Below are 26731 nucleotides of genomic sequence, written 5' to 3' on the forward strand. Positions count from 1 at the left end.
TATTTTTCCTCCTTTTTATTAGAGTCTGTTTTCCCTGGCCCAGACTGTCGTTTTCAGGGCTGGCGTGTTGTTATGGTGGTTTTAGTATAACAGCGTGAACACGGGCTCTGTGTCTACAGTCATTCAGAATTCATATCCACAATAGTATCTTCTTCCCTCGCTTTATAATCTAAAAGAACAAAGGAGGGAGAGGAGAGAGAGAGAGTCTGTGACAAGTTCTAGAATGTATTTTTCATTCTAGCATGAAATTTTTATTCTAGTGGGTTTTATTCGAGTCTTGTTGGTAAGGAGAGAACATTTCACACATAGCCTAACCTAAAAACTGATCGTCCACCCCCAATCCTCCCTGCCCCTCCCCCACCCCCCAAGGCAGAAGCAGCCGTCTTGAGGTTCAACTTAACCAACTTCCACAACCTAAGATTCACTCAATGGAAGAATCCTATGATGCATACCACATTTCAAACTTGTGTAAATATTTCACCAAAGCACAGTTTTGTTTTGTTATGTTCCTTCAAAGCTTCTGATCATGCCAAACTGGCCTGCCACGTGTATGTTCACTAAAACATCCACTCTCTGAACAGAACAATCATTCTAGAAAATGGAAGTTATCCGAGACCTTCGGCGCAGGCAGTGTGGACATCCTTGTCCGCTTCCTGACTCCTCTTCTCCCCGCTTTTCCACTCACTGTGCTTTCCGCAGCTTCAGAGCTCTGACCCAGAAACCCACTCCTGCTAGCACCTCCGCCTCGAATTTCCCTTTGCCTGTGCTAAAATTATCTAAAATTGCTCTCCTGCAGCTGTCTTCGAGATAGAAACTTCTCTGATCCACAGTGCTACTTCTAAACCTTTCATTTCTCTAAAAGCTTTGATATCCACAGCTTCGGAGCCTATGAGAACTTACTATGCCGCCCACCTCTCCTCTTGACTGCATTTACATGGGACCTCCTACTACCAGAAGATATCTTCTGACCCCCTACATTATTATTATTATTATTATTATTATTATTATTATTATTATTATTAAATTCCATATGTTTACATCTCAAATGATACCCCCCTTCCCGCTTACTCCTCCACAACCCCCCCATCCCCATCTGCCCTCTCTCCCTCCCCTTTGCCTCTATGAGGGTGATCTCTCACCCACCAAACTGCTTCTGCCCCACCACTCTAGCATCTCCCTACACCGGGGCATCAAACCTCCACAGGATCAACCCTTCCCACTGATGTCAGATAAGGCCATCCTCTGTTACATAGGTATCTGGAGCCCTGGAGCCCTCCCTGTACTCTCTTTGGTTGGTGGTCTAGTCCCTGGGAGCACTGGGTAGTCCGGCCAGCCAACATTGTTCTTCCTATGGGGTTGCAATCCCTCTCCACTCAAGTCCTTCTGCCAGCTTCCCTACCAGGATCCCAGAGCTCGGTCTGATGGTTGGCTGCGAGCATCCACATCTGCATTGGTCAGGTGCTGGCAGAACCTCCCAGGGAACAGCCACACCAGGTTCCTGTCAGCAAGCGCCTTGGCAACCTCAACAGTGTCAGGGTTTGGTGTCTGCAGATGGGATGGATCCCTGGGGTGGTGTGGGGGGCATCCCCGGTTGGCCCTTCTTTCAGTCTCTACTCCATTTTTTTGTCCCTGTCTTTCCCTTGGACAGGAGCATTTCTGGGTTAAAAACTTTAAGATGGGTGGGTGGTCCCATCCCTCAACTAGGGACCATGCCTATCTACTGGAGGTGGTCTCCGCTTTTCTGCGTGCGTTTTGGCTAACGTCATCCCTGTTGTGACCCCTACATTCTCACACCCTTCCTCGTGCAGAATTTCAGCAGCCTTGTGGATGCTTCCTCCTAAGCTTGGTTTACCACTTGTTCAACCGTGCTTCCTGTAACCTTAGTAACCATTTCTGGTCTTATCTGCAAGACCTTATTATCTTCACAGAAGATACTTCCTTAGGCTGTTGTCTGTTGCATAGCACAATACTACTGACTGTGTCATTTGTAAAGAGTGAGGTTTAGTCAGGTGTTAGTTCTACCCAGTAGGAGGACCAACATAGAGGGGCCACACATAGTGAAGGACTGCCAGGTTCTAAGACAGTTCAGGACACCTCCTTTCGAGAGGAATGCAATACAGACACAGAGACAAACTGTTTTTTTTAAATTAGGTATTTTCTTCATTTACATTTCCAATGCTATCCCAAAAGTCCCCCATATCCTCCCCCACCCACTCCCCTACCCACCCACTCCCCCACCCACCCACTCCCACTTCTTGGCCCTGGCGTTCCCCTGTACTGAGGCATATAAAGTTTGCACAACCAATGGGCCTCTCTTTCCAGTGATGGCCTACTAGGCCATCTTTTGATACAAATGCAGCTAGAGACATGAGCTCCGGGGGGTGGGGGTGGGGTACTGGTTAGTTCATATTGTTGTTCCACCTATAGGGTTGCAGATCCCTTTAGCTCCTTGGGTACTTTCTCTAGCTCCTCCATTGGGGGCCCTGTGATCCATCCTATAACTGACTGTGAGCATCCACTTCTGTGTTTGCTAGGCCCTGGCATAGTCTCACAAGAGACAGCTCAGTGATAATTCATTAGCTCTTGAATGGATTAACCCTCCCCTGAGTATAGATCTCTGATGACCTCATAGTCATCTTTAAAGACCCTACCTCTTAATAATTTATGATGGAGCTTAATTTGTAATTAGTTTTAGTTAGGTATATAGATATTTAGTTAGGTAGTATAGATCACTCCAAAGTCTCCATTTGGGACATGATCTTTCCCTTCTTCAGAACCCTCTAGAGCAGTGGTTCTCAGCCTTACTAATGCTGTGATCCTCTAATACAGTTCTCATGTATGACCCCCAACTATTGTTACTTTCATTGCTAATTCATAACTGTAATTTTTCTACCATTATGAATCATAATATAAATATCTGTGTTATCTGATGGTCTTAGGCAAAACCTGTGAAAAGGTCATTAGACCCTCAACATAACCCATAGGTTGTCCATCTGTTCTTTGGTTCTTCACTGATCTCAATCTACGATGGCATCACTAAATCTTCACATCACTCCTATCTGTTTTTTTCTTCTCAAGGTCATTAATATCCCACAGTTTGGGGATATAATCTAGTACCTGCTAGCTTTAAAACTCCTTACCCTGTCTTACTTGACAAAACTTAACATGTAGAACTCCTCTCTCTCTCTCTCTCTCTCTCTCTCTCTCTCTCTCTCTCTCTCTCTCTCTCTCTGTCTCTCTTCCTTCTTCCCTCCCTCCTTCTCTCTTCTTGCCTGTATTTATGTATGTGTGTCTCTTTCTCTTGTTTGCCTGTCACTCAAAAGCTACATATTAATATATTTTAGCTAATTGAGCACACCTTAGTTTCATCCCAACAAATTAAAACAATTGGTCATGGCTCCCAGCAGTACTAAACTCTTACCAAGCAACTTTATAGCCTCACTTTGAAGGTAGCCTTTTCTCCTCGAACTTCACTTTGCTTTCAGAGGTAGATCTTGCTTCAAAGTCATTGGGGGAAAAAACAAATCGGTTAGATTAGAATCCCCTCATAGAGTTATCACCAACTCTACAAATGTTTGCAGTCTTCTCATGTCTTTACAACCAACAGGAAAAATTGTCTCCATGCATGCTTTTGCTGTAGGTATGTCACCTTCTCAAGGATTTTCAGCTTCAGTAATCTCCTCCTGCTTTGCCATCCACTGTCTGTCTCTGCTAGGTCATTTCCATGAGGCTGCAAATATTTTTCTAAGTTTCACTTGTACTTGAGTGGGCAGAACTTACAAACAAATAAAAAAGAGAGAAAGAAGGGAAGGAAGGAAGGAAGGAAGGAAGGAAGGAAGGAAGGAAGGAAGGAAGGAAGGAAGGAAGGAAAGAAAACAAAAGGGAAGACCACTGTCTTCGGCTCATATCACCACAAAGCTAACAAGAATTTTGTTTTTCTTGTTTCTGTAACAAAATACCTTATCTATATCAGATAGCTCTGGATTCTTTTCTCTTTATCTGTCAAGCTTTCAAATCTGTTAAGATCACCAACAACCTCTGGTTGAAAAGTACACGATCACTTTCCTGCTTTATTGTTAAGTCTTCAATAGCATCTTTAAATCATCACATGTAGTCTTACACTTTAAAAGTCATCTGGGATAATGTTTCACATTTATACCTTGATCTAAGCCCAGCCCCCCACCAGTTTCTACTTCTAAATGCATCTTGAATTTGTAATGGGCATCTTATAAGACAAAAACATAGCTCTTCCTCCAGGTAATTTCCAAGTCGGGAAACAGAACAACCAACTACTGAATCATTCAAGTTAAAATCAATGAATCTTTCCTTTCCCCATACTTTCTAATCCATCAGCAAGTCCTGTTGGTTCTAGCTCCAAAATACAACTCAAGTCAATCCCCTGCCCTCTGCTGTATCACTGCCAATTCCCAGGGTACCAATGTCCCTACCAGCACTACATTCAAAGTCATCAAATTGCTTTGCTGTTTAATATCACCCTTACAATACCAATTATTTGTGCTATAAAAAAAGAGCCAGATGAGGGCCAGTAAGATGGCTCACTGAACAAAGGCATTTGTCATCAAGCCTGATGACCAGAGTCCCATCCCCAGGCCCTATGTGATGAAAGGAGAGCACAAACTTCTATAAATTATCTTCTGACCACCATACATATACCATAGTATGGGCATATGTGCACACACATGCACACATAAGCAAATCTTATTTTCTTCTTTTTTTTAAAGAACCATATGCACTTAAATGTAACTCAGATTTTATTCCCCCTTGCTTGAACCCCTTTGATCTTGTTCCATTTCTACAGAATAAACCTAACCATGGAACTGGGTTCTTCAGTCTTATTTTGTTACAATTCTCAGAGTTTTCTCCTATTTGCAATGGTCCACATCATGACAAGTCTTTATGCTCCTTACCTGTATACACCAAACCTTTTCTATTAATTAGAATTGGAGGTAGAAACTAGTCTAGACAGAGAAGAGACCTCAGAGTAACAATCCCAGAAATGTCCTTACTTGAAGCCAAAACACTAGCAGAGAATTTTGCTTTCTGTTTCCCCATTGTCTTAAATGAGTCCCTCTCCCTATATTCTATATGTGCCTACAAGACTGAACGTAAGAATAGGCATCTGTTGAACTAAGTAGGTTGAGCAACTCATCCCCCCTACCCATCCATCATTCTATATCCGGGCGTGGTGGTGCACACCTTTAATCCCAGCACTGGAGAGGCAGAGGCAGGCGGATTTCTGAGTTCGAGGCCAGCCTGGTCTACAAAGTGAGTTCCAGGACAGCCAGGGCTACACAGAGAAACCCTGTCTCGAAAAAAAAACAAACAAACAAACAAACAAACAAACAAAAAATCCTCAGGCTATTGATGCTTCCCCATTTCCTGGAACCTTTTCTACTTTACAGCAGTTCTGATCATTCTCATTCATTCTCTCTCTCTCTCCCTCTCTCTCTCTCTCTCCTCTCTCAATATATATGTCATTTTAAAAGACACCTCCATAGTCCTGTATATCTTTAAGCCTTTGTCTCTCTGAAGGACACACCACATACACACACACACACACACACACACACACACACACACACTGAGAGTAAATCAACCAATCAAAATCTAAAAGTTAAAAGAAAAACTGTACTGCTAATATCATTAACTTTAGTTAACCTGTGAATGATAAGCCTTTGTTAAACCAAGCAGGTTATAGTACATAAACACACAACTGGGGTGAGAAAATGGCTCAGTGGTTAAGAGGGCTTGCTCTACAAGTATGCACACCTGAGTTTGAAACCCCAGCACCCATGTGAAAAATGCTGGCATGACTGTGAGTGTCATTAGCTCCTAGCTGAAAAAAATAAATTGGTGTGCTTCCTACCTCTTCAGAAAATATCCCAAAGGAGGAAAGATAAAGTGATAAAGGAACACATTCAACATCCTACTCTGGGTTATGCATACATGCAGAAGCATGATCACCTACACATTCGTAACTGAGTGATGCACATACAACACACACACACACACACACACACACACACACACACGTACACACAAATAGAATGACAACATACATTCAACAACATGCAGTTTTGAAGAACTTCCCTTGTCCAGGTACTGCTCAGATTTCATGGTGTATACTAAACTACTGAAGTAATTATTCAACCTACTTTGTGAATGACAATATCCAAATGTCTCCTGACTTGAAGCAGTCACAGTCAGGCAACATTCTGTGATTCTCTTCGTTAGAATGCAGGAGTAATATCTGTAGAGAGTGACTAATAAAACACTAACTGACAACTTCCAAACCACAAAGGTTGAAAGGCTTTCCTGAATCTTGATTTTAAAAGCCGCTGTCATTAGCATAACGAGAGACATAATGTATTTAAACCAACAAACTAAATACTTTAAATCAAATATCTCTCTAGATGTATATTTAGATCAGTGGTTCTCAACCAGTGGATCGTGTTTTGGGGGGGCGGGGAATGAACAACCTTTTCACAGGGGTCTCCTAAGACCATTAGCACATCATATATTTATATTATAATTAGTAACAGTAGCAAAATTACAGTTATAAAGTAGTGACAAAAATAATTTTATGGTTGTGGGTCACCACAACATGAGGAACTGTAATAAAGGGTCTCAGCATTAGGAAGGTTGACGACCACTGATCTAGACGCACTTTATTCTTCTCTGTATAATAAAATGAAGTATGCTTTCAGCAGCTTTCCAGACTTTTCCCTGGGCCCAACACCACACTGACCCATTCTGAAGGCAATGTTTCTGAGATAGACATTAGTAGCTAAGGTCCTATTGAGTGCTTTATCTCCATGGCCTTAAATATAACCATACTAAGCCATTCTCCAGTCGCCCAGGTCTGTGGTTGGTAGGAACTTCAGCTACCTGCAGAGCTGGGATTAACTGCTTTTCATCCTTTTAATTCTCCATCATGTGGGTGCTAGTGAAACAGGGCTCCAGGCCCAATGTGGCAGAAAGGGTGTGGCCTACAGTAAGGACTGAAACTGAAGACTGCACAACGTAGGGGTAATCACACTTTTTGTTTGGTAAAAATGTGTGTTTCCATACTGTTAATGATTTTTCCATTTTGAATTATAATTAGCAGATCTCAGATGGTTCCAATTAGCACAATTCTGATAATAAATAATTCTGAAGGACTAACAACGTGTTTAGATAATAAAATAAAAATTACTAACTAAATGTGAAAGGAAAGGAAAGGAAAGTGCATTTTTAAATGCTTCATTTATTTTTTTCTGCATCCAGGAGAGAAAGGGCATTGTTAAAAAGCTTTGGGTTCAGCACATCAGTGGATCTTGGCAAAAGGCTGAGGTGCAAATTACTCCTCACATCACTCAGGGGCTTGCCCCTCTCTGTCCTGAAGCAGCTCCTGTGTACACAGCTATACACAGCTTGCACCACACCTCAGCCACAGCTGTAGTGACCCACCCTGTGAAGTTTCTGTCCACTTTTCCAAATGCAGTGTTGACAGGCCCCACCTTAGCCTGTTCTTGCCTGTCTCTCTAATCCAGGCTTCTCTGAACCTGATCATCACGCAGGCGCCATCTTGGGAGAGCACAGCATTGCCTCCAGTGTTGCCACAGACTCCTGTGGAACAGATGATGGAGCAAAACTTCCAATCCTCCATCCCCTTTGGGATGGTTCTAAAAATATACTCAATGAGCTCAGAAGACAGCAACAACCGTATAACTAAGTATCAGTCAACACACCGCCATGACTGACTAATAATACATCCTTATTTCCTCATTCCTCGTGTCATGCTCCTTAGTGACGACCAAGTCCCTGTAACTAGTTCCATATGAACTTACATTCAAATGTCTTCTTAGCTTGTTCTTAAAGGGAATTCCACTGACATTCTCACTTACTTAAAGAACTCTTGGACTGCAGAAAAAAGTTATGGCTTTCAGCTGGTAAGCAATTTTTTTTTTTTTTGAGGTAACAGGAACTATTTTATTTTATTTTTTTTTCTTTTTCTTTTTTTTTTTTTTTCCATTTTTTATTAGGTATTTAACTCATTTACATTTCCAATGCTATACCAAAAGTCCCCCATATCCACCCACCCCCACTCCCCTGCCCACTCCCCCTTTTTGGCCCTGGTATTCCCCTGTACTGGGGCAAGTTTGCAAGTCCAATGGGCCTCTCTTTCCAGTGATGGCCGACTAGGCCATCTTTTGATACATATGCAGCTAGAGTCAAGAGCTCCGGGGTACTGGTTAGTTCATAATGTTGTTCCACCTATAGGGTTGCAGATCCCTTTAGCTCCTTGGCTACTTTCTCTAGCTCCTCCATTGGGAGCCCTATGATCCATCCATTAGCTGACTGTGAGCATCCACTTCTGTGTTTGCTGGGCCCCGGCATAGTCTCACAAGAGACAGCTACATCTGCGTCCTTTCAATAAAATCTTGCTAGTGTATGCAATGGTGTCAGCGTTTGGATGCTGATTATGGGGTGGATCCCTGGCTATGGCAGTCTCTACATGGTCCATCCTTTCATCTCAGCTCCAAACTCCGTCTCTGTAACTCCTTCCATGGGTGTTTTGTTCCCAAATCTAAGGAGGGGCATAGTGTCCACACTTCAGTCTTCATTCTCCTTGAGTTTCATGTGTTTAGCAAATTATATCTTATATCTTGGGTATCCTAGGTTTGGGGCTAATATCCACTTATCAGTGAATACATATTGTGTGAGTTTCTTTGCGAATGTGTTACCTCACTCAGGATGATGCCCTCCAAGTCCATCCATTTGGCTAGGAATTTCATAAATTCATTCTTTTTAATAGCTGAGTAGTACTCCATTGTGTAGATGTACCACATTTTCTGTATCCATTCCTCTGTTGAGGGGCATCTAGGTTCTTTCCAGCTTCTGGCTATTATAAATAAGGCTGCTATGAACATAGTGGAGCATGTGTCCTTCTTACCTGTTGGGGCATCTTCTGGATATATGCCCAGGAGAGGTATTGCTGGATCCTCCGGTAGTACTATGTCCAGTTTTCTGAGGAACCGCCAGACTGATTTCCAGAGTGGTTGTACAAGCCTGCACTCCCACCAACAATGGAGGAGTGTTCCTCTTTCTCCACATCCTCGCCAGCATCTGCTGTCACCTGAATTTTTGATCTTAGCCATTCTGACTGGTGTGAGGTGGAATCTCAGGGTTGTTTTGATTTGCATTTCCCTGATGATTAAGGATGTTGAACATTTTTTCAAGTGCTTCTCTGCCATTCAGTATTCCTCAGGTGAGAATTCTTTGTTCAGTTCTGAGCCCCATTTTTTAATGGGGTTATTTGATTTTCTGAAGTCCACCTTCTTGAGTTCTTTATATATGTTGGATATTAGTCCCCTATCTGATTTAGGATAGGTAAAGATCCTTTCCCAATCTGTTGGTGGTCTTTTTGTCTTATTGACGGTGTCTTTTGCCTTGCAGAAACTTTGGAGTTTCATTAGGTCCCATTTGTCGATTCTCGATCTTACAGCACAAGCCATTGCTGTTCTGTTCAGGAATTTTTCCCCTGTGCCCATATCTTCAAGGTTTTTCCCCACTTTCTCCTCTATAAGTTTCAGTGTCTCTGGTTTTATGTGAAGTTCCTTGATCCACTTAGATTTGACCTTAGTACAAGGAGATAAGTATGGATCGATTCGCATTCTTCTACACGATAACAACCAGTTGTGCCAGCACCAATTGTTGAAAATGCTGTCTTTCTTCCACTGGATGGTTTTAGCTCCCTTGTCGAAGATCAAGTGACCATAGGTGTGTGGGTTCATTTCTGGATCTTCAATTCTATTCCATTGGTCTACTTGTCTGTCTCTATACCAGTACCATGCAGTTTTTATCACAATTGCTCTGTAGTAAAGCTTTAGGTCTGGCATGGTGATTCCGCCAGAAGTTCTTTTATCCTTGAGAAGACTTTTTGCTATCCTAGGTTTTTTGTTATTCCAGACAAATTTGCAAATTGCTCCTTCCAATTCGTTGAAGAATTGAGTTGGAATTTTGATGGGGATTGCATTGAATCTGTAGATTGCTTTTGGCAAGATAGCCATTTTTACAATGTTGATCCTGCCAATCCATGAGCATGGGAGATCTTTCCATCTTCTGAGATCTTCTTTAATTTCTTTCTTCAGAGATTTGAAGTTTTTATCATACAGATCTTTCACCTCCTTAGTTAGAGTCACGCCAAGATATTTTATATTATTTGTGACTATTGAGAAGGGTGTTGTTTCCCTAATTTCTTTCTCAGCCTGTTTATTCTTTGTATAGAGAAAGGCCATTGACTTGTTTGAGTTTATTTTATATCCAGCTACTTCACCGAAGCTGTTTATCAGGTTTAGGAGTTCTCTGGTAGAATTTTTAGGGTCACTTATATATACTATCATATCATCTGCAAAAAGTGATATTTTGACTTCCTCTTTTCCAATTTGTATCCCCTTGATCTCCTTTTGTTGTCGAATTGCTCTGGCTAATACTTCAAGTACTATGTTGAAAAGGTAGGGAGAAAGTGGGCAGCCTTGTCTAGTCCCTGATTTTAGTGGGATTGCTTCCAGCTTCTCTCCATTTACTTTGATGTTGGCTACTGGTTTGCTGTAGATTGCTTTTATCATGTTTAGGTATGGGCCTTGAATTCCTGATCTTTCCAAAACTTTTATCATGAATGGGTGTTGGATCTTGTCAAATGCTTTTTCTGCATCTAACGAGATGATCATGTGGTTTTTGTCTTTGAGTTTGTTTATATAATGGATTACATTGATGGATTTTCGTATATTAAACCATCCCTGCATCCCTGGAATAAAACCTACTTGGTCAGGATGGATGATTGCTTTAATGTGTTCTTGGATTCGGTTAGCGAGAATTTTATTGAGGATTTTTGCATCGATATTCATAAGAGAAATTGGTCTGAAGTTCTCTATCTTTGTTGGATCTTTCTGTGGTTTAGGTATCAGAGTAATAGTGGCTTCATAAAATGAGTTGGGTAGAGTACCTTCTACTTCTATTTTGTGAAATAGTTTGTGCAGAATTGGAATTAGATCTTCTTTGAAGGTCTGATAGAACTCTGCACTAAACCCATCTGGTCCTGGGCTTTTTTTGGTTGGGAGACTATTAATAACTGCTTCTATTTCTTTAGGTGATATGGGACTGTTTAGATGGTCAACTTGATCCTGATTCAACTTTGGTACCTGGTATCTGTCCAGAAATTTGTCCATTTCGTCCAGGTTTTCCAGTTTTGTTGAGTATAGCCTTTTGTAGAAGGATCTGATGGTGTTTTGGATTTCTTCAGGATCTGTTGTTATGTCTCCCTTTTCATTTCTGATTTTGTTAATTAGGATTTTGTCCCTGTGCCCTTTAGTGAGTCTAGCTAAGGGTTTATCTATCTTGTTGATTTTCTCAAAGAACCAACTCCTCGTTTGGTTAATTCTTTGAATAGTTCTTCTTGTTTCCACTTGGTTGATTTCACCCCTGAGTTTGATTATTTCCTGCCGTCTACTCCTCTTGGGTGAATTTGCTTCCTTTTTTTCTAGGGCTTTTAGATGTGTTGTCAAGCTGCTAGTATGTGCTGTCTCCCGTTTCTTCTTGGAGGCACTCAGCGCTATGAGTTTCCCTCTTAGAAATGCTTTCATTGTGTCCCATAGGTTTGGGTATGTTGTGGCTTCATTTTCATTAAACTCTAAAAAGTCTTTAATTTCTTTCTTTATTCCTTCCTTGACCAAGGTATCATTGAGAAGAGTGTTATTCAGTTTCCACGTGAATGTTGGCTTTCCATTATTTATGTTGTTATTGAAGATCAGTCTTAGGCCATGGTGGTCTGATAGGATACATGGGACAATTTCAATATTTTTGTATCTATTGAGGCCTGTTTTGTGACCAATTATATGGTCAATTTTGGAGAAGGTCCCGTGAGGTGCTGAGAAGAAGGTATATCCTTTTGTTTTAGGATAAAATGTTCTGTAGATATCTGTCAGGTCCATTTGTTTCATAACTTCTGTTAGTTTCACTGTGTCCCTGTTTAGTTTCTGTTTCCACGATCTGTCCTTTGAAGAAAGTGGTGTGTTGAAGTCTCCCACTATTATTGTGTGAGGTGCAATGTATGCTTTGAGCTTTACTAAAGTGTCTCTAATGAATGTGGCTGCCCTTGCATTTGGTGCGTAGATATTCAGAATTGAGAGTTCCTCTTGGAGGATTTTACCTTTGATGAGTATGAAGTGTCCCTCCTTGTCTTTTTTGATAACTTTGGGTTGGAAGTCGATTTTATCCGATATTAAAATGGCTACTCCAGCTTGTTTCTTCAGTCCATTTGCTTGGAAAATTGTTTTCCAGCCTTTCACTCTGAGGTAGTGTCTGTCTTTTTCCCTGAGATGGGTTTCCTGTAAGCAGCAGAATGTTGGGTCCTGTTTGTGTAGCCAGTCTGTTAGTCTATGTCTTTTTATTGGGGAATTGAGTCCATTGATATTAAGAGATATTAAGGAAAAGTAATTGTTGCTCCCTTTTATATTTGTTGTTAGAGTTGGCATTCTGTTCTTGTGGCTGTCTTCTTTTTGGTTTGTTGAATGATTACTTTCTTGGTTGTTCTAGGGCGTGATTTCCGTCCTTGTATTGCTTCTTTTCTGTTATTATCCTTTGAAGGGCTGGATTCGTGGAAAGATATTGTGTGAACTTGGTTTTGTCGTGGAATACTTTGGTTTCTCCATCTATGGTAATTGAGAGTTTGGCCGGGTATAGTAGCCTGGGCTGGCATTTGTGTTCTCTTAGTGTCTGTATAACATCTGTCCAGGCTCTTCTGGCTTTCATAGTCTCTGGTGAAAAGTCTGGTGTAATTCTGATAGGCCTTCCTTTATATGTTACTTGACCTTTCTCCCTTACTGCTTTTAATATTCTATCTTTATTTAGTGCATTTGTTGTTCTGATTATTATGTGTCGGGAGGAATTTCTTTTCTGGTCCAGTCTATTTAGAGTTCTGTATGCTTCTTGTATGATCATGGGCATCTCTTTTTTTATGTTTGGGAAGTTTTCTTCTATTATTTTGTTGAAGATATTAGCTGGCCCTTTAAGTTGAAAATCTTCATTCTCATCAATTCCTATTATCCGTAGGTTTGGTCTTCTCATTGTGTCCTGGATTACCTGGATGTTTTGAGTTAGGATCCTTTTGCATTTTGTATTTTCTTTGACTGTTGTGTCGATGTTCTCTATGGAATCTTCTGCACCTGAGATTCTCTCTTCCATTTCTTGTATTCTGTTGCTGATGCTCGCATCTATGGTTCCAGATCTCTTTCCTAGGGTTTCTATCTCCAGCGTTGCCTCGCTTTGGGTTTTCTTTATTGTGTCTACTTCCCCTTTTAGTTCTAGTATGGTTTTGTTCATTTCCATCACCTGTTTGGCTGTGTTTTCCTGCTTTTCTTTAAGGGCCTGTAACTCTTTAGCAGTGCTCTCCTGTAAATATTTAAGTGACTTATGAAAATCCTTCTTGATGTCCTCTATCATCATCATGAGAAATGTTTTTAAATCTGGGTCTAGATTTTCGGTTGTGTTGGGGTGCCCAGGACTAGGTGGGGTGGGAGTGCTGCGTTCTGATGATGGTGAGTGGTCTTGATTTCTGTTAGTAGGATTCTTACGTTTGCCTTTCGCCATCTGGTAATCTCTGAAGCTAGCTGTTTTAGTTGTCACTGTTAAGAGCTTGTTCTTCAGGTGACTCTGTTAGCCTCTATGAGCAGACCTGGAGGGTAGCACTCTCCTTAGTTTCAGTGGGCAGAGTATTCTCTGCAGGCAAGCTCTCTTCTTGCAAGGCAGGTACCCAGATATCTGGTGTTCGAACCAGACTCCTGGCAGAAGTTGTGTTCCACTCACTAGAGGTCTTAGGATCACGTGTGGAATCCTGTGTGGGCCCTTGCGGGTGTCAGGCGACTCAGCTGGCAAGGTAGCCGGGGCTCGAGTGGAGTGGAAGGGGTTTGTGCCCCAGATCAAGCCCGGGTAGCCTGCTTCCCTATGTACCGCAGTCTCAAGTTCCACGCGATTGGATTGGGGTAGGCGCTGTGTTCCACTCACCAGAGGTCTTAGGGTCCCGTGGGGAGTCCCGTGTGGGCCCTTGCGGGTGTTGGGCAAGACTCTGCTGGCAAGGTAGCCCGGGGCTCGAGTCTCGAGTCGAGCAGAAGGGACTTGTGCCCCAGATCAGGCCCGGGTAGCCTGCTTCCCTATGTACCGCAGTCTCAAGTTCCGCGCGATTGGATTGGGGCAGGCACTGTGGTCCACTCACCAGAGGTCTTAGGGTCCCGTGGGGAGTCCCGTGTGGACCCTTGCGGGTGTTGGGCAAGACTCTGCTGGCAAGGTAGCCCGGGGCTCGAGTCTCGAGTCGAGCGGAAGGGACTTGTGCCCCAGATCAGGCCCAGGTAGCCTGCTTCCCTATGTACCGCAGTCTCAAGTTCCGCGCGATTGGATTGGGGCAGGCACTGTGGTCCACTCACCAGAGGTCTTAGGGTCCCGTGGGGAGTCCCGTGTGGGCCCTTGCGGGTGTTGGGCAAGACTCTGCTGGCAAGGTAGCCCGGGGCTCGAGTCTCGAGTCGAGCGGAAGGGACTTGTGCCCCAGATCAGGCCCGGGTAGCCTGCTTCCCTATGTCTGGTAAGCAATTTTAAACACATTATATTTCAATATAAAACAATTACAAATATGTTTTCAAATTAAAGGTACACTTCAAATTAAAATGTGCACTTCAAATTTATTTGTACTGTATACTTGTAAAACTTTAAAATTTTACACTTCTAGTAGTTGAGACAGAAATACCCTCCCAGAAATCAAGTGGTTATTGTAGTGGACACAGAGTGAGGCCCTAAGGGTTAACAGCCTCACAGTGTTCTGCCTTCAACTCCTTCTGCCTCTGTGGGCCTGGATGCCTGGGGGATTCTCTCTGAAACTTCTGAAAGCCTGCTCTGTGTGAGAAAATAGAAGTTCTTGGAACCTAGCCCTCAGGTGCAGATCTCTAACAAAGTTCAATAAAGTAAGGGACTAACACTTAGAGAAATGAACTGTACATCAGTAGATAGATAGATAGATAGATAGATAGATGGATGGATAGATAGATGATAAACAGAAGATGGATGCATAGTAACATAGATGATAGATAAATAGAATATATATGTGTAAAAACATATATATATGGTTTTACTGCTTTGAACAAATACCATGACTAAGGCTACTCTTATTAGGATAACATTTAATTGGGGCTGCCTTACAGGTTCAGAGGTTCAGTCTATTACTATCAAGGTGGGAACATGGCAGCATCTAGGAAGGCTTGGTGCAGGCAGAGCTGAGAGTTCTACATTTTAATCTGAAGGCTGCTAGTGGAAGACTGACTTCCAGGCAGCTAGGATGAGAGTCTTAAGCCCACACCTACCGAGTGACACACCTATCCCAACAAGGCCACACCTCCAAATAGTGCCACTCCCTGAGCCAAACATATACAAACCATCACACCTTCCTTGTCCCCAATTTTATACCTTTTCTTTATTTGCCTCTAGGATTACATGTCAATCGTTATTGGTAATATTCTACTAGCTGCCTTCCTTTCTCTGTATTACTTGTCTATATACCACCCACTGGTACTTCCTGTATTCCTCAAATAAATTGTACTGCACAGACAGCTGTCTGCTCATCTGTTTTGATGGGCATGCAAAAGCAAATGGTTTGTGGGTATACAACCTATTAAGCACTGCCCTGGGTTGTATGCAACTGGAATATTGTACTGTGCAGAATTGTTTCAGCATTACCTACCAGCATTCATAAAAGTCTACATGAGACCTTAAAGAAAAAAATTACACTTTGAGAGATCTGTATATATCCAAAAATTGCACATGTATACACTTTTTAAACATAACTCACAAGTTCCTCAAGGTCTATGTTGCTTAGATGTGTGTGTGTCTGTCTGTCTGTCTATCTGTCTGTCTGTGTTAACCAGTGGGATTTTGCTTTGTTCTTACTTTATTTTCATGAATTAGTGGTGCAGTTTATCTGCACTAATATCAAACATCTTGTTTCAATTTTTTTTCAAAATATTATGAGCCCTATTATTTTTTTACTGCAGAGCAGAAAAGTGATAGCTAAATCGATTTCTACCACTTTCTCAATCTTTTCATAAAAGTCCCTTCAAATGTCAAACTGCTGTCTGAGGTATATATTTTTAACATTCCAATATCACCATGTGTTGTTTAAGATCCCAACCTTCACCTTTCTCTGCAGACATACCTTTTTTTTTTTTTTTTTTGGAAGATAAAATTGAATCAAGGAATGTGCCTAAGGTAAGGAGATGGAGGAGACAACTGGCCTAAGAATATGCCTATCCAAAGTAAAAAGCAGCACTTACCTTCCTCGCAAAATACTGTCACATTAAATCTGGTTTTAATGATCTCCTCCTTGTTACCATGTTGTAAACAATATTATTTTAAATATTCCTATCCATCCCAGCTACATCCACAATTTTCCTCAGATTCCAAGAATAAAAATCCCTACTCAGAGGCAGCCACAGAGGAAAAGCGAGATGCCAAAAGTGTTGATCTTCCAAAGGATCTAGTCCAAATACAGACTTAAGATGGACTCAGTTGAGGACTGGAAGGGGAGAATGTAAAAAAAAAAAAAAAAAAAAAAAAAAGCCTGGCATTGCTCATTGGAGGGAAGGAACAATCACAGATGGCTCCTGGTAAATCTCTAATACTTACAGGGCACTTTCTGTGCCTTGATTATCATATTAGTTCCTGATACATCATTATCCAGTCATTTATGTTCATTCAGTAATCTTAAAGAAAGCTGAAAATTACTGTAACATCTGAAATGCAAATCTCAGATTTCATCCTATAACGTAGATCTCAGAAAAGGGACCCTCAGTAAGTCTGAGATGGAAATGTTCAAGACGTCTCTTTTCTCTGCCACATTTTCAAGAAAAAAAAATCCACTCTTCTGCCTCCAGTCCCTCCAAAATTAGGGTAAAAGTATTTTCATTCCCTACCCACATAATGGCTGATTAGCATTTATAAATTATGAACACTACATTTGATGAAACACTGTCATTCATTGTTTAACAAAAGGTATACATTTGGAGAAGTGGAACATTAGGTGACATTGTCATTGAGTGACAGACAGGCTCATATGGCCACAACCTCACTAAGCAATCATAATCACATGGGTGCAGCAAATTCACTGATCTAAACGCTGCTAGTTGATGTATAACTGCATTGTCAGGCAATATCTGTTGCCCTTCCTGAGATATTTTTCAATCCTTTATTTGCATATACAAATTATACAAAATAATGAGTTCCATTTGGATATTTTCAAACATAAGCATAATATGTTTTGGTCATATTCGTCCTCTATTTGCCCTAGCTTCTTGTGCTCCCATCCTCCTTACTCTTACACCACGATATTCTTTTTATTTTTATTCACTTCACATCCTGCTTACTACCTCCCCTCCCGGTCACCCCCTCCCACAGTCCTTCTCCTCTCCCCCCCCTCCATTTCTCCTCTGAGCTGGTGGGGGCCCATGGGTATCCACCAACCCTGGTACATCGAGTCTCTACAAGGCTAGGTGCCTCCTCCCACTCAGGCCAGACGAGACAGCCCAGGTAAAAGAACATATCCCACAGACAGGAAACAGCTTTTGGGATAGCCTATGCTCCAGCTGTTCAGGACCCACATGAAAACCAAGCTGTACATCTGCTGTATATGTGGGGAGACCTAGGTCCAGCCTGTGTGCTCTTTGATTGGTGGTTCAGTCTCTGAGAGCCCCAAGGGTCCATGTTAGTTGACTCTATTAGTCTTCCTGTAGAGTTCCTATCACCTTAGGAGCTGCAATCCTTTCTCCTATTCTTCCATAAGAGTCCTTAAGCTCCATCCACTGATTCTCTGTGACACCATGATATTCTTAAATATGAAATTTGGTTCATCTATTCTAGCAACAGCTTTTGCTTTTATGGACTTAGCCATGTAAATATTTTTACGATATTAGGAAAATTCTGCCATTCTGTTACCCCTAGTTCACTGAAAAGCCTATTCAATTTCTTTCCTCCACCCTGACACCAGCTCAGGCACAGACTCTCACTTGGATTCCAAGAAATCTTTGAGGACATGGGTTAACCATGATTGTTAATAACTTTACACCTAGCACTGGTCTTTCAATACCATGGGATCACAACTTTGACTATATCAGACACAGTGCCATGTTCAGAAGATAAAGAAATGAAGACATCTTCTCATTCAAAGTGCAGAGACAATTAAGACATGCTATTCCAGTGTAAGGACTAACTTGTGATGGCAGCATGTGTGAGCATGAGTGAGGTGCTTTTTGAAGAGCATCACAGAAAAGAGAATGGAATAGCCATGGGGTCTTTCTAGAGGAAGATCAACTTGAGCTAAGTCTAGAAGGGCTCTTCAAGAGTCATTAGGAGAAATGTGGCACAGAGGTAGAATTTTGCGAAAGTAATGAATCCCAGTATCCAAAGAGCTCACAGAACCCTCATGAAGAACAGAGGTGCAAGGGCAACTTTGCTGAAAGGTAAACAACGCAGTTTGTTGAGTCCCAGTAGTGGCATGAGTCCACAAAGGCTAGGAAGAGGTACTGAAAACCTATTCAATGTGTACCTTACTGGGGTCTAGAGAGGAGAGACGGTTCAGGTTTAAAAGTGCATATTACTCTTGCAGAGGTCCTGAGTTCATTCCCTGCAACTCATGTTGGCTAGTTCACAAACCACCTGTAACCAGGTCCAAGAGATTCAAACATTCTTCTTGTCTCATAGGCACTGTATGCACGTGCATTTACCCCCAACACAGACATACACATATACACGTAATTAAAAAATAATAAAGTTTAGTAGGTACCTTGTCATCCCACTATGGGTAATTCTAGATCAATTATTTTAATATATGTGTATGTACATATCTTCACAATAGCCACAAATAGTATAAAATATCTTGGGGTAACTCTAATGAAACAAGTGAAAGACCTGTATGAAAATAATTTCAAGTCTCTGAAGAAAGAAATCAAAGAAGATCTCAGAAAATGAAGAGATCTCTCATGCTCATGGATTGGCAGAATTAACATGGTAAAAAGGGCCATCCTACCAAAGACAATCTACAGATTCAATGCAATCCCCATTAAAATCCCTGTCTGAGGACCAGCAATCTCAATTAATCTGGACCCCTGAGATCTCTCAAACACTGAACCACCAAACAGACAGCATACACCAGCTGATTTGAGGCCCCTAACACACATACAGTAGAGGACTGCTAGGTAGGTCTGTGTTCATTCAGAGTTGATGCACCTAACCCTCAAGAGACTGCAGATTCCAGGTAGTTTAGAGGTCAGGTGGGATGGGGTGGGGAGGAGGTGTGGGATGTGAAGCAATAGGAGAATGGATTGGGGGGGGGTGTCAGGGAATGGAATATGAAGTGTAAAAAATAAACTAAATCCCTCAACAGAGGAATGGATACAGAAAATGTGGTACATTTACACAATGGAGTACTACTCAGCTACTAAAAATAATGAATTTATGAAATTCTTAGGCAAATGGATGGATCTGGAGGATATCATCCTGAGTGAAGTAACCCAATCACAAAAGAATACACATGGTATGCACTCACTGATAAGTGGATATTAGCCCAGAAGCTCAGAATACCCAAGATACAATTCACAAACCACATGAAACTCAAGAAGAAGGAAGACCAAAGTGTGGATACTTCAATCCTTCTTAGAAGGAGAAACAAAATACCCATGGAAGGAGTTACAGAGACAAAGTTCGGTGCTGAGATGGAAGGAATGACCATCCAGAGACTGCCCCACCTGGGAATCCATCCTATATACAATCACCAAACCCAGACACTTTTTTGGATGCTGACAAGTGCTTGCTGACAGAAGCCTGCTATAGCTGTCTCCTGAGAGGCTCCACCAGTACCTGACAAATACAGAAGTGGATGATCACAGCCATCCATTGGACAGAGCACAGAGTCCCCAATGAAGGAACCAGAGACAGTACCTAAGGAGCTGAAGGGGTTTGAAGCCCCATAGGAGGAACAACAACATGAACTAACCAGTACCTCCAAAGCTCCCTAGGACTAAACCACCAACCAAAGAGTACACATGGTGGGACTCATGCTTTAGCTGCATATGGAGCAGAGGATGGCCTAGTCAGTCATCAATGGGAAGACAGGTCTTTGGTCCTGTGAAGGTTCTATGACCCAGTATAGGACAAGGAAGCAGGAGTGGGTGGGTTGGTAAGCAGGGGCAGTGGGGAGGGGATAGGGGGTTTTTGGAGGGGAAACCAGGAAAGGGAATAACATTTGAAATGTAAATAAAGAAAATATCTAATAAAAAATTTAAAAAGAAAAGTTGAAGAAGAAAAAGATTAAAAATAAAATTAAATTAAAAAAGAAAAAATTATATAAATAAATAAAAATAATGTTTAAAGTTTTTAAAACTTATTATGAGCACTGAAAAAGGCCAGATATATATAAATAGGTTTGGTTCACAGTTTAAAGAACTTGGCCTACAAATGCATATACATGTTTCGGAGGTCACTTAGGTACTTGGCAATTATTTAGAGTCAATGTCTTGCATGAATGTCTTTTATGTAACATAAGCTGGTGAGGTGGTTATGAAACAAGTCTTCTTTAGTCTCAGATGAGTCTCTGAATGGGATAAAGATCAGGGCCTTGCCTCCTGAGTGAAAAGACACACAGAACCAAATAATTAGAGAACTGGTATCTGTTTCCACTTCTTTGTGAGTTATAATTGCATTTTAATCAACATACAGCACTTATTTATTTTACAAATTTCCTTAGCAACTGGAAAATAAAAAGGGTTCTATCAAGGTTCTCCATGAAGTTACGATAACTAATGTGTGTTCTATTATACTGTTATTTATGCATACATATATTATATATGTGTGTAGTATGTGTCTAAAAATGACATAGTCCATGGTAAGAAAATATTTAATCTCAGCAATTTTAGCAATGCCAATGAGAATAGGGAAATGTTCATTATCTGAAAGAGAGAGAAAGCCCACAGCAGGAACATGTCACCCATGCCAGATGGGCTGGTGGGGGGAAGCAGCCATTAATGGGCAAAGGACCATTTGAGAGATGCTGACAAAACAAAATAAGAACTCAATAGCCTTGGCCGGGAGCATTTGAAAGCTATCAATGTTAGTAAAGTTAATTGGGTGGTTAATGGTGAAAGATGAACGAACAAAGAAATACCAATCTATGTTCAATGACAAGCAAAGCAAACGTCTTACATTCAGGAAGCAGCATAAATTAGCCTCTTAGAGTGATCAGGACAGTTCCAAAACTACACTCTAGTTCAATACTCATAAACCAAGGAATTTTCCTATAACGCCTGTCTTTAATCAACTCTCATCTATTTTCCTCAGAAATGTACCGGTTCCTGGAGAGTGGACAGATGTCTCCGTGGTTAAGAGTAGATACTGCTCTCGCAGAGTCTGTTTCCCAGCATGTCCTTCAGGTCGCGCACAACTGCCTATACTACACTTCAGGAGATCCAGAGCATCCATCTGATCTCTAGCTCTCTGTAATCACCTGACGGTAGCACACACACAGACACAGACACACACACACACACACATAATTAAAAATAAACCTCTTCTAAAAAGTAACTTGATTTTTTTTCAAGTATATTCGTATTTAGTTCCCTGTCTGGGAATTCTGGCTTAGTTTCACACACTCCCTGTGCTTCCTGTTAGTTTCACTGAAGTATTACAAAAGGCGGTGGCATAATGAATTCCTAGACTGGTGTGATAGGAATCTACCCATCCTCAAAGCAGGCACTAAAAAGAGCAGCAGGAATGTGAAGCAATGCTACTTTTATCATTCCAGTTTTGTCTCACATAAACAAAATCTCGAACTTGTTAACTCTCCTTAAGATCGGAAGCATATGGAGATTCCACTGGTTGCTGAATATTTAACTCTGCATTCTGGAGCTAGATAGACTGCCCTGGGATGGGACCCTGGCCAAGACAGAACTGAGCTAAAACCATCTTTGTCACCCAACCCTTAAAGCTCCTTACTCCAGACCAGATGCCACAATAACATCTGGGTTATCCTGGAATCAGTATCAGTTTAGAAACATGGTTTAATGACCTTCAAGAACAGTGATTTTTTTTTCTTTTCTCAGATATGTAATTGTTAAGAAGCCATTCTTTCATTTTGGAAAAGCTAAAGAACTAGCATCAGATGTTTTTTGCAGGAGCCCTCAAAATCCTTTTCACTATAGCCCTGTAAACCAAATAGGACTTTCTATTTTTATCTTTCAACCTGGATTTTTTACAGTTGACCTGGAACTTTTCTATTTATATAGCTCAAGTATGAAGATCTTATGGGGTTTTTTTTCTCCGTTCCAGGTATAGGGTTCTGAAGGCTAGCTAGTGCCATAAACATATAAGACTTGGGCTATTCTGAATGCTATACTGATGATGTTGCAAGTCAAGAAAACTACCCCAACCTTGCTTTTCAGTGCAATGCTACCACTTGGTCACTGTTACCCAGTTCTACTGACTTACTGGTCATGTGATCAGCTGTATTTTCTACTGTAAGGCAAAAGCATAAGAGAGTGATGATTGGACTCTACAGAGTCCTGGGGTTCCCTGTGTAAGTTATTTCCCAAGGTAAACAGTGTATCTCCTGGTTACTCCTGAAGAGAGGAGTGAGCATTCAAGGGAAAAATTTACTGTAATCTTCCAATCCTGCTATTCCTTTCGATCCCTGCTATATCAGTTGTTCTCAATCTGTGGATCATGACCCCTTTGGGGGACAAATGACCCTTTCACATAAGACCATGGGAAAACATGGGTATTTACAATATGATTCATTACAGTTATGAAATAGCAATGATTGGTTGGAGTCATCACATGAGGTACTGCATTAAAGGATCATAGCTTTAGGAAGGTTAAGAAGCGCTGTACTACATCGAAGAAATGTGGTCAGGTCTTTCCATTCTGCTCATAGAGCAAAATATTTTGACTCATGTTTCTATCAACCAACCAACCAGTTAGAACCCTTCTCTGTTCCCTACATTTCTCATTCCCTACATTGTATCTCATCTCACCATGGACAAAAGTACCTTAAGAAAACAAGGGTTTATTTTGGATTACAGATTGAGAAGGGACATGGTTTATCATAGCTAGTTAGTATATACAGCACTGTTCAGTTGTCAGCAGAAGAGCGAGGCAGCAGGCTACACTGTGTGTACAGTCAGAGAGCAGAGGAAGGACAAGAAGTGGAGCTTGATGATAAAAACCTAAGGTGTGCTCAGTTACCCCCGTTTCTCCAGTGAGTTTTTATTTACTAAAGGCTCTATAACCTTTCAAAACAATGCCACCAGCTGGAGACCAGGTGTTCAAAGACATGAACCTGAGGAGGACATTACATACCCAACCTACATTTCCCTAGTGCAGAATCTTTGTTCAGTGAACACTTAATAACACACTAAGCCTTCTCCAACTTTGTTTCTTAAACCAGTATGCCACACCTCTCATGTCCATTCCCACACATTTCCCCGGTATATCTTACATAATTTAGGAAATGTATGTAAGGAAAAGGAAAATTCTTTTGCAATGTGATATGCTCATCATGTGCCACGGTTTGTACTTCATCTTGGAAGCTTTCAAGAAACTGAGTCCTGTGGTAGGTCTACATGCAAATGGGGTGAATCTTAAGGAGAATCAGCATTGACTTAATATCAATTGCATCAGTTAGTGGCTATATAACTTCTTTGGGCAATGCAACATAAATCCTCTGGTTCAACTATCGTGATCATCCTGTTATAGAGAATGTGGCCACTTCCACTGTGGAAAAATAGATGAACTCTGAGATGCCACTGTCTTTGAAGGTAGGCAGACTTCATCTACAAGGATGTAGGAAGTCATCTTTGCTAAGGATGATGCCAGTCTCACTGGTAGTGAAGTCTCATTCGCTGAGAATGAGAAGGCTTCAACAGCAAGGAAGACTAATGAGAATTCAGGCCAATGTTCCCATCATCACCAGGGTCCTTTCCAGTTAATGCTGTCAGTTTGCCAGCAGACAAGGCTAAGAACTCAACTTGTGCCACACTGAGTGTCAACTGAGGTTCTGTGTTTAATTTTTACCAATTTCAGCCATTTACCTGCAATAGACAAGACCATCTGAGAACACCTTATAACCTCTGGGGACATTAATGTGTCACTTCAGATTGAAGTTTGAATCTTATTATAAGTCCATTTGTTTCAGCATTTTGTACAATACATAAGAAACAATAAGTCATTTGCTTTTTTGTTTGTTTTTTTGTTTTTAGTTTTGAAAAGAATTTGACAGCGTGTCTATCAAATCACTTACCTCCTTCCTTCTTATAAGTAGTTCATTAGGGGTAAATAATGCAGATGCTCTGAGTATTTACTACAAACCATTCAGGCCACGAATTATTGTTAGAACTGGAAAGATCACAGCATATTAGAAGCTAATTTCAGAAATTCTGGGCTTGACTCAAAAACCTTATTAATATTCTGTTCCCTTAGAACCAGCCTCAGTACCAAAATCCAAGTTAATCAAGGATCTCCAAAGAAAAAGATCCAGTGGGATATATACAGATACGGAAGACTTATTTCTGGAATTGGCTAACACTATCTGCTGCCTGCATGCCAGAGAACCAAAATACAGTGGGATACTTAATTCCCAGAGCAAGTCTAAAGAGTAAAGAACTATGCCAGGGCCTAGCAAACACAGAAGTGGATGCTCACAGTCAGATAATGGATGGATCACAGGGCTCCCAATGGAGGAGCTAGAGAAAGTAGCCAAGGAGCTAAAGGGATCTGCAACCCTATAGGTGGAACAACATTATGAACTAACCAGTACCCTGGAGCTCTTGACTCTAGCTGCATATGTATCAAAAGATGGCCTAGTCGGCCATCACTGGAAAGAGAGGCCCATTGGACACGCAAACTTTATATGCCCCAGTACAGGGGAACGCCAGGGCCAAAAAGGGGGAGTGGGTGGGTAGGGGAGTGGGGGTGGGTGGGTATGGGGGACTGTTGGTATAGCATTGGAAATGTAAATGAGCTAAATACCTAATAAAAATGGAAAAAAAAAAGAGTATAGAACCAGCATTGCTGGTGGCTAAGGACAGGATGCATGACTTAGTTCTGAGAGAGAAAGAGAGAGAGAGAGAGAGAAAATTATTTTTTTCCTCCAGCTTCTTGATCTACTTTTATCTCTGACAGATTGGAAATACCAACTTCTGTTGATAAGGACAATTTTTCTTCACTAGTTCACTGTGGCTCAAATGCTATCTCTTTAAGAAATGTCATCAGAGGGGCTAGGAAGACATTTCATCAGATAAAATACTTGTCATGCAAGGAGGAATACTGAAAGTCACATTCCCAAAATCTACATTAAAATTTTGGTGGCCATTAGTTGCCTCTATGCAATCACTGCACGGGGCGGGGGGGGGGTACAAACAGGGAGTCTTTGGAGCAAGCTGGCTATCTAGAGTAGCTAAAATAGTGAGCTCTGTGTTCAGTGAGAGTTCTAGCCTCAATACATAAGGTGGACAGGGATCAAAGAAGAAACCCAACATCAACCATTAACCTGCACGTGCGCGCACACATGCACTAGCACACATATGTGCATTCACATACTCATGCACACCATATACAAATGAATACACAAATACATATCACATACACAAATACATATCTTCAGAGACAAAATTTAAACTATTTACCTCTATATCTTTTAAGCAAACCAGGTAAAACTATAACTATAAAACGGTCTTAAGACCTTGAAAAGTGCTAATGAGCACAAGTTTAAAATTTATCTTGGTATTAAGTCTAATGTCCCCCATGTTCTTATGGTATGGCCATGGGTAAAGACTGCACCTTCATAAACTTTTATTTCATCTCATGAAAAATGGAGCGAATATTAGCTACCTCAGTAGATTTCTGTAAGTCACAATTGGTCCTTGACATGTAGAAAATGCTTAGTAAGTGAAAACTTCTATCATTACATCTTTAAAGTACAAGATGAGAATATAATGGACATGAAAGGAATAGTGTCATAAAATCTTAAAAGAAAAAGGAACTTGACATTGTTGGGTAAGTCCTTGGAAAACTGTGTGAGAAACCCAACAGATTCAGACGGGTGTAGTAGGTGGGCTACGATTAGGAACAATGAGGAAGTCAAGCATGGAAGCTCTTCCTCAAGTGTTTCAGAGTTCATGAACATACTTGGCAGTGACCTTGACAATGGTCAATGATGACAATTATACAAGAGAGCTTCAGTCAAAAATCATGTTGCCAGCATGGATCACTGAAGAGCCTGGGTCAGTCTGGAAAGTCTTTTCTTCTAATCACACATTCTGCCTTGGGTTGTCTCCCTAAATGAGCTGACGTAGCCCTGCTTTCCTCCTTGTGAGAATTCAGAGTACCAAATGAATCTACTGACGTCTTCCGTAGACATCAGTACAAAGGAGAAAGTCAAAATTGAATTGAATAGGTAGTTTCTACAATAGAAATACATACGGTGACCTGGAGAAGTGATTGGCACGGGAGTGCCAGGTGGGATACTAGAAAATTTCATTCATGGCCCTTGAACTACCTTAATTTCATCTGATAGTCTCCAACATGAGTTATCCTCTGGGACTCATAATGTCTGAATAGCGAGGACACTATTATCCTGGGTGAATCTCTG

The 26731-nt window shown here is 41.2% G+C and overlaps 1 long non-coding RNA gene across 1 annotated transcript; it reads right to left on the minus strand.

Moving 5' to 3' along the window:
- Gm35244 (predicted gene, 35244) lies at window positions 1-26731 on the minus strand. The gene is made up of 3 exons (NR_168345.1): window positions 26639-26731; window positions 3422-3497; window positions 1-169 (listed from the first exon to the last, which is right to left on the minus strand). It is a non-coding gene; the product is annotated as a predicted gene, 35244 (long non-coding RNA).

Source organism: Mus musculus, chromosome 1, assembly GCF_000001635.26.
Source record: "Mus musculus strain C57BL/6J chromosome 1, GRCm38.p6 C57BL/6J".
Lineage (NCBI taxonomy): Eukaryota > Metazoa > Chordata > Mammalia > Rodentia > Muridae > Mus > Mus musculus.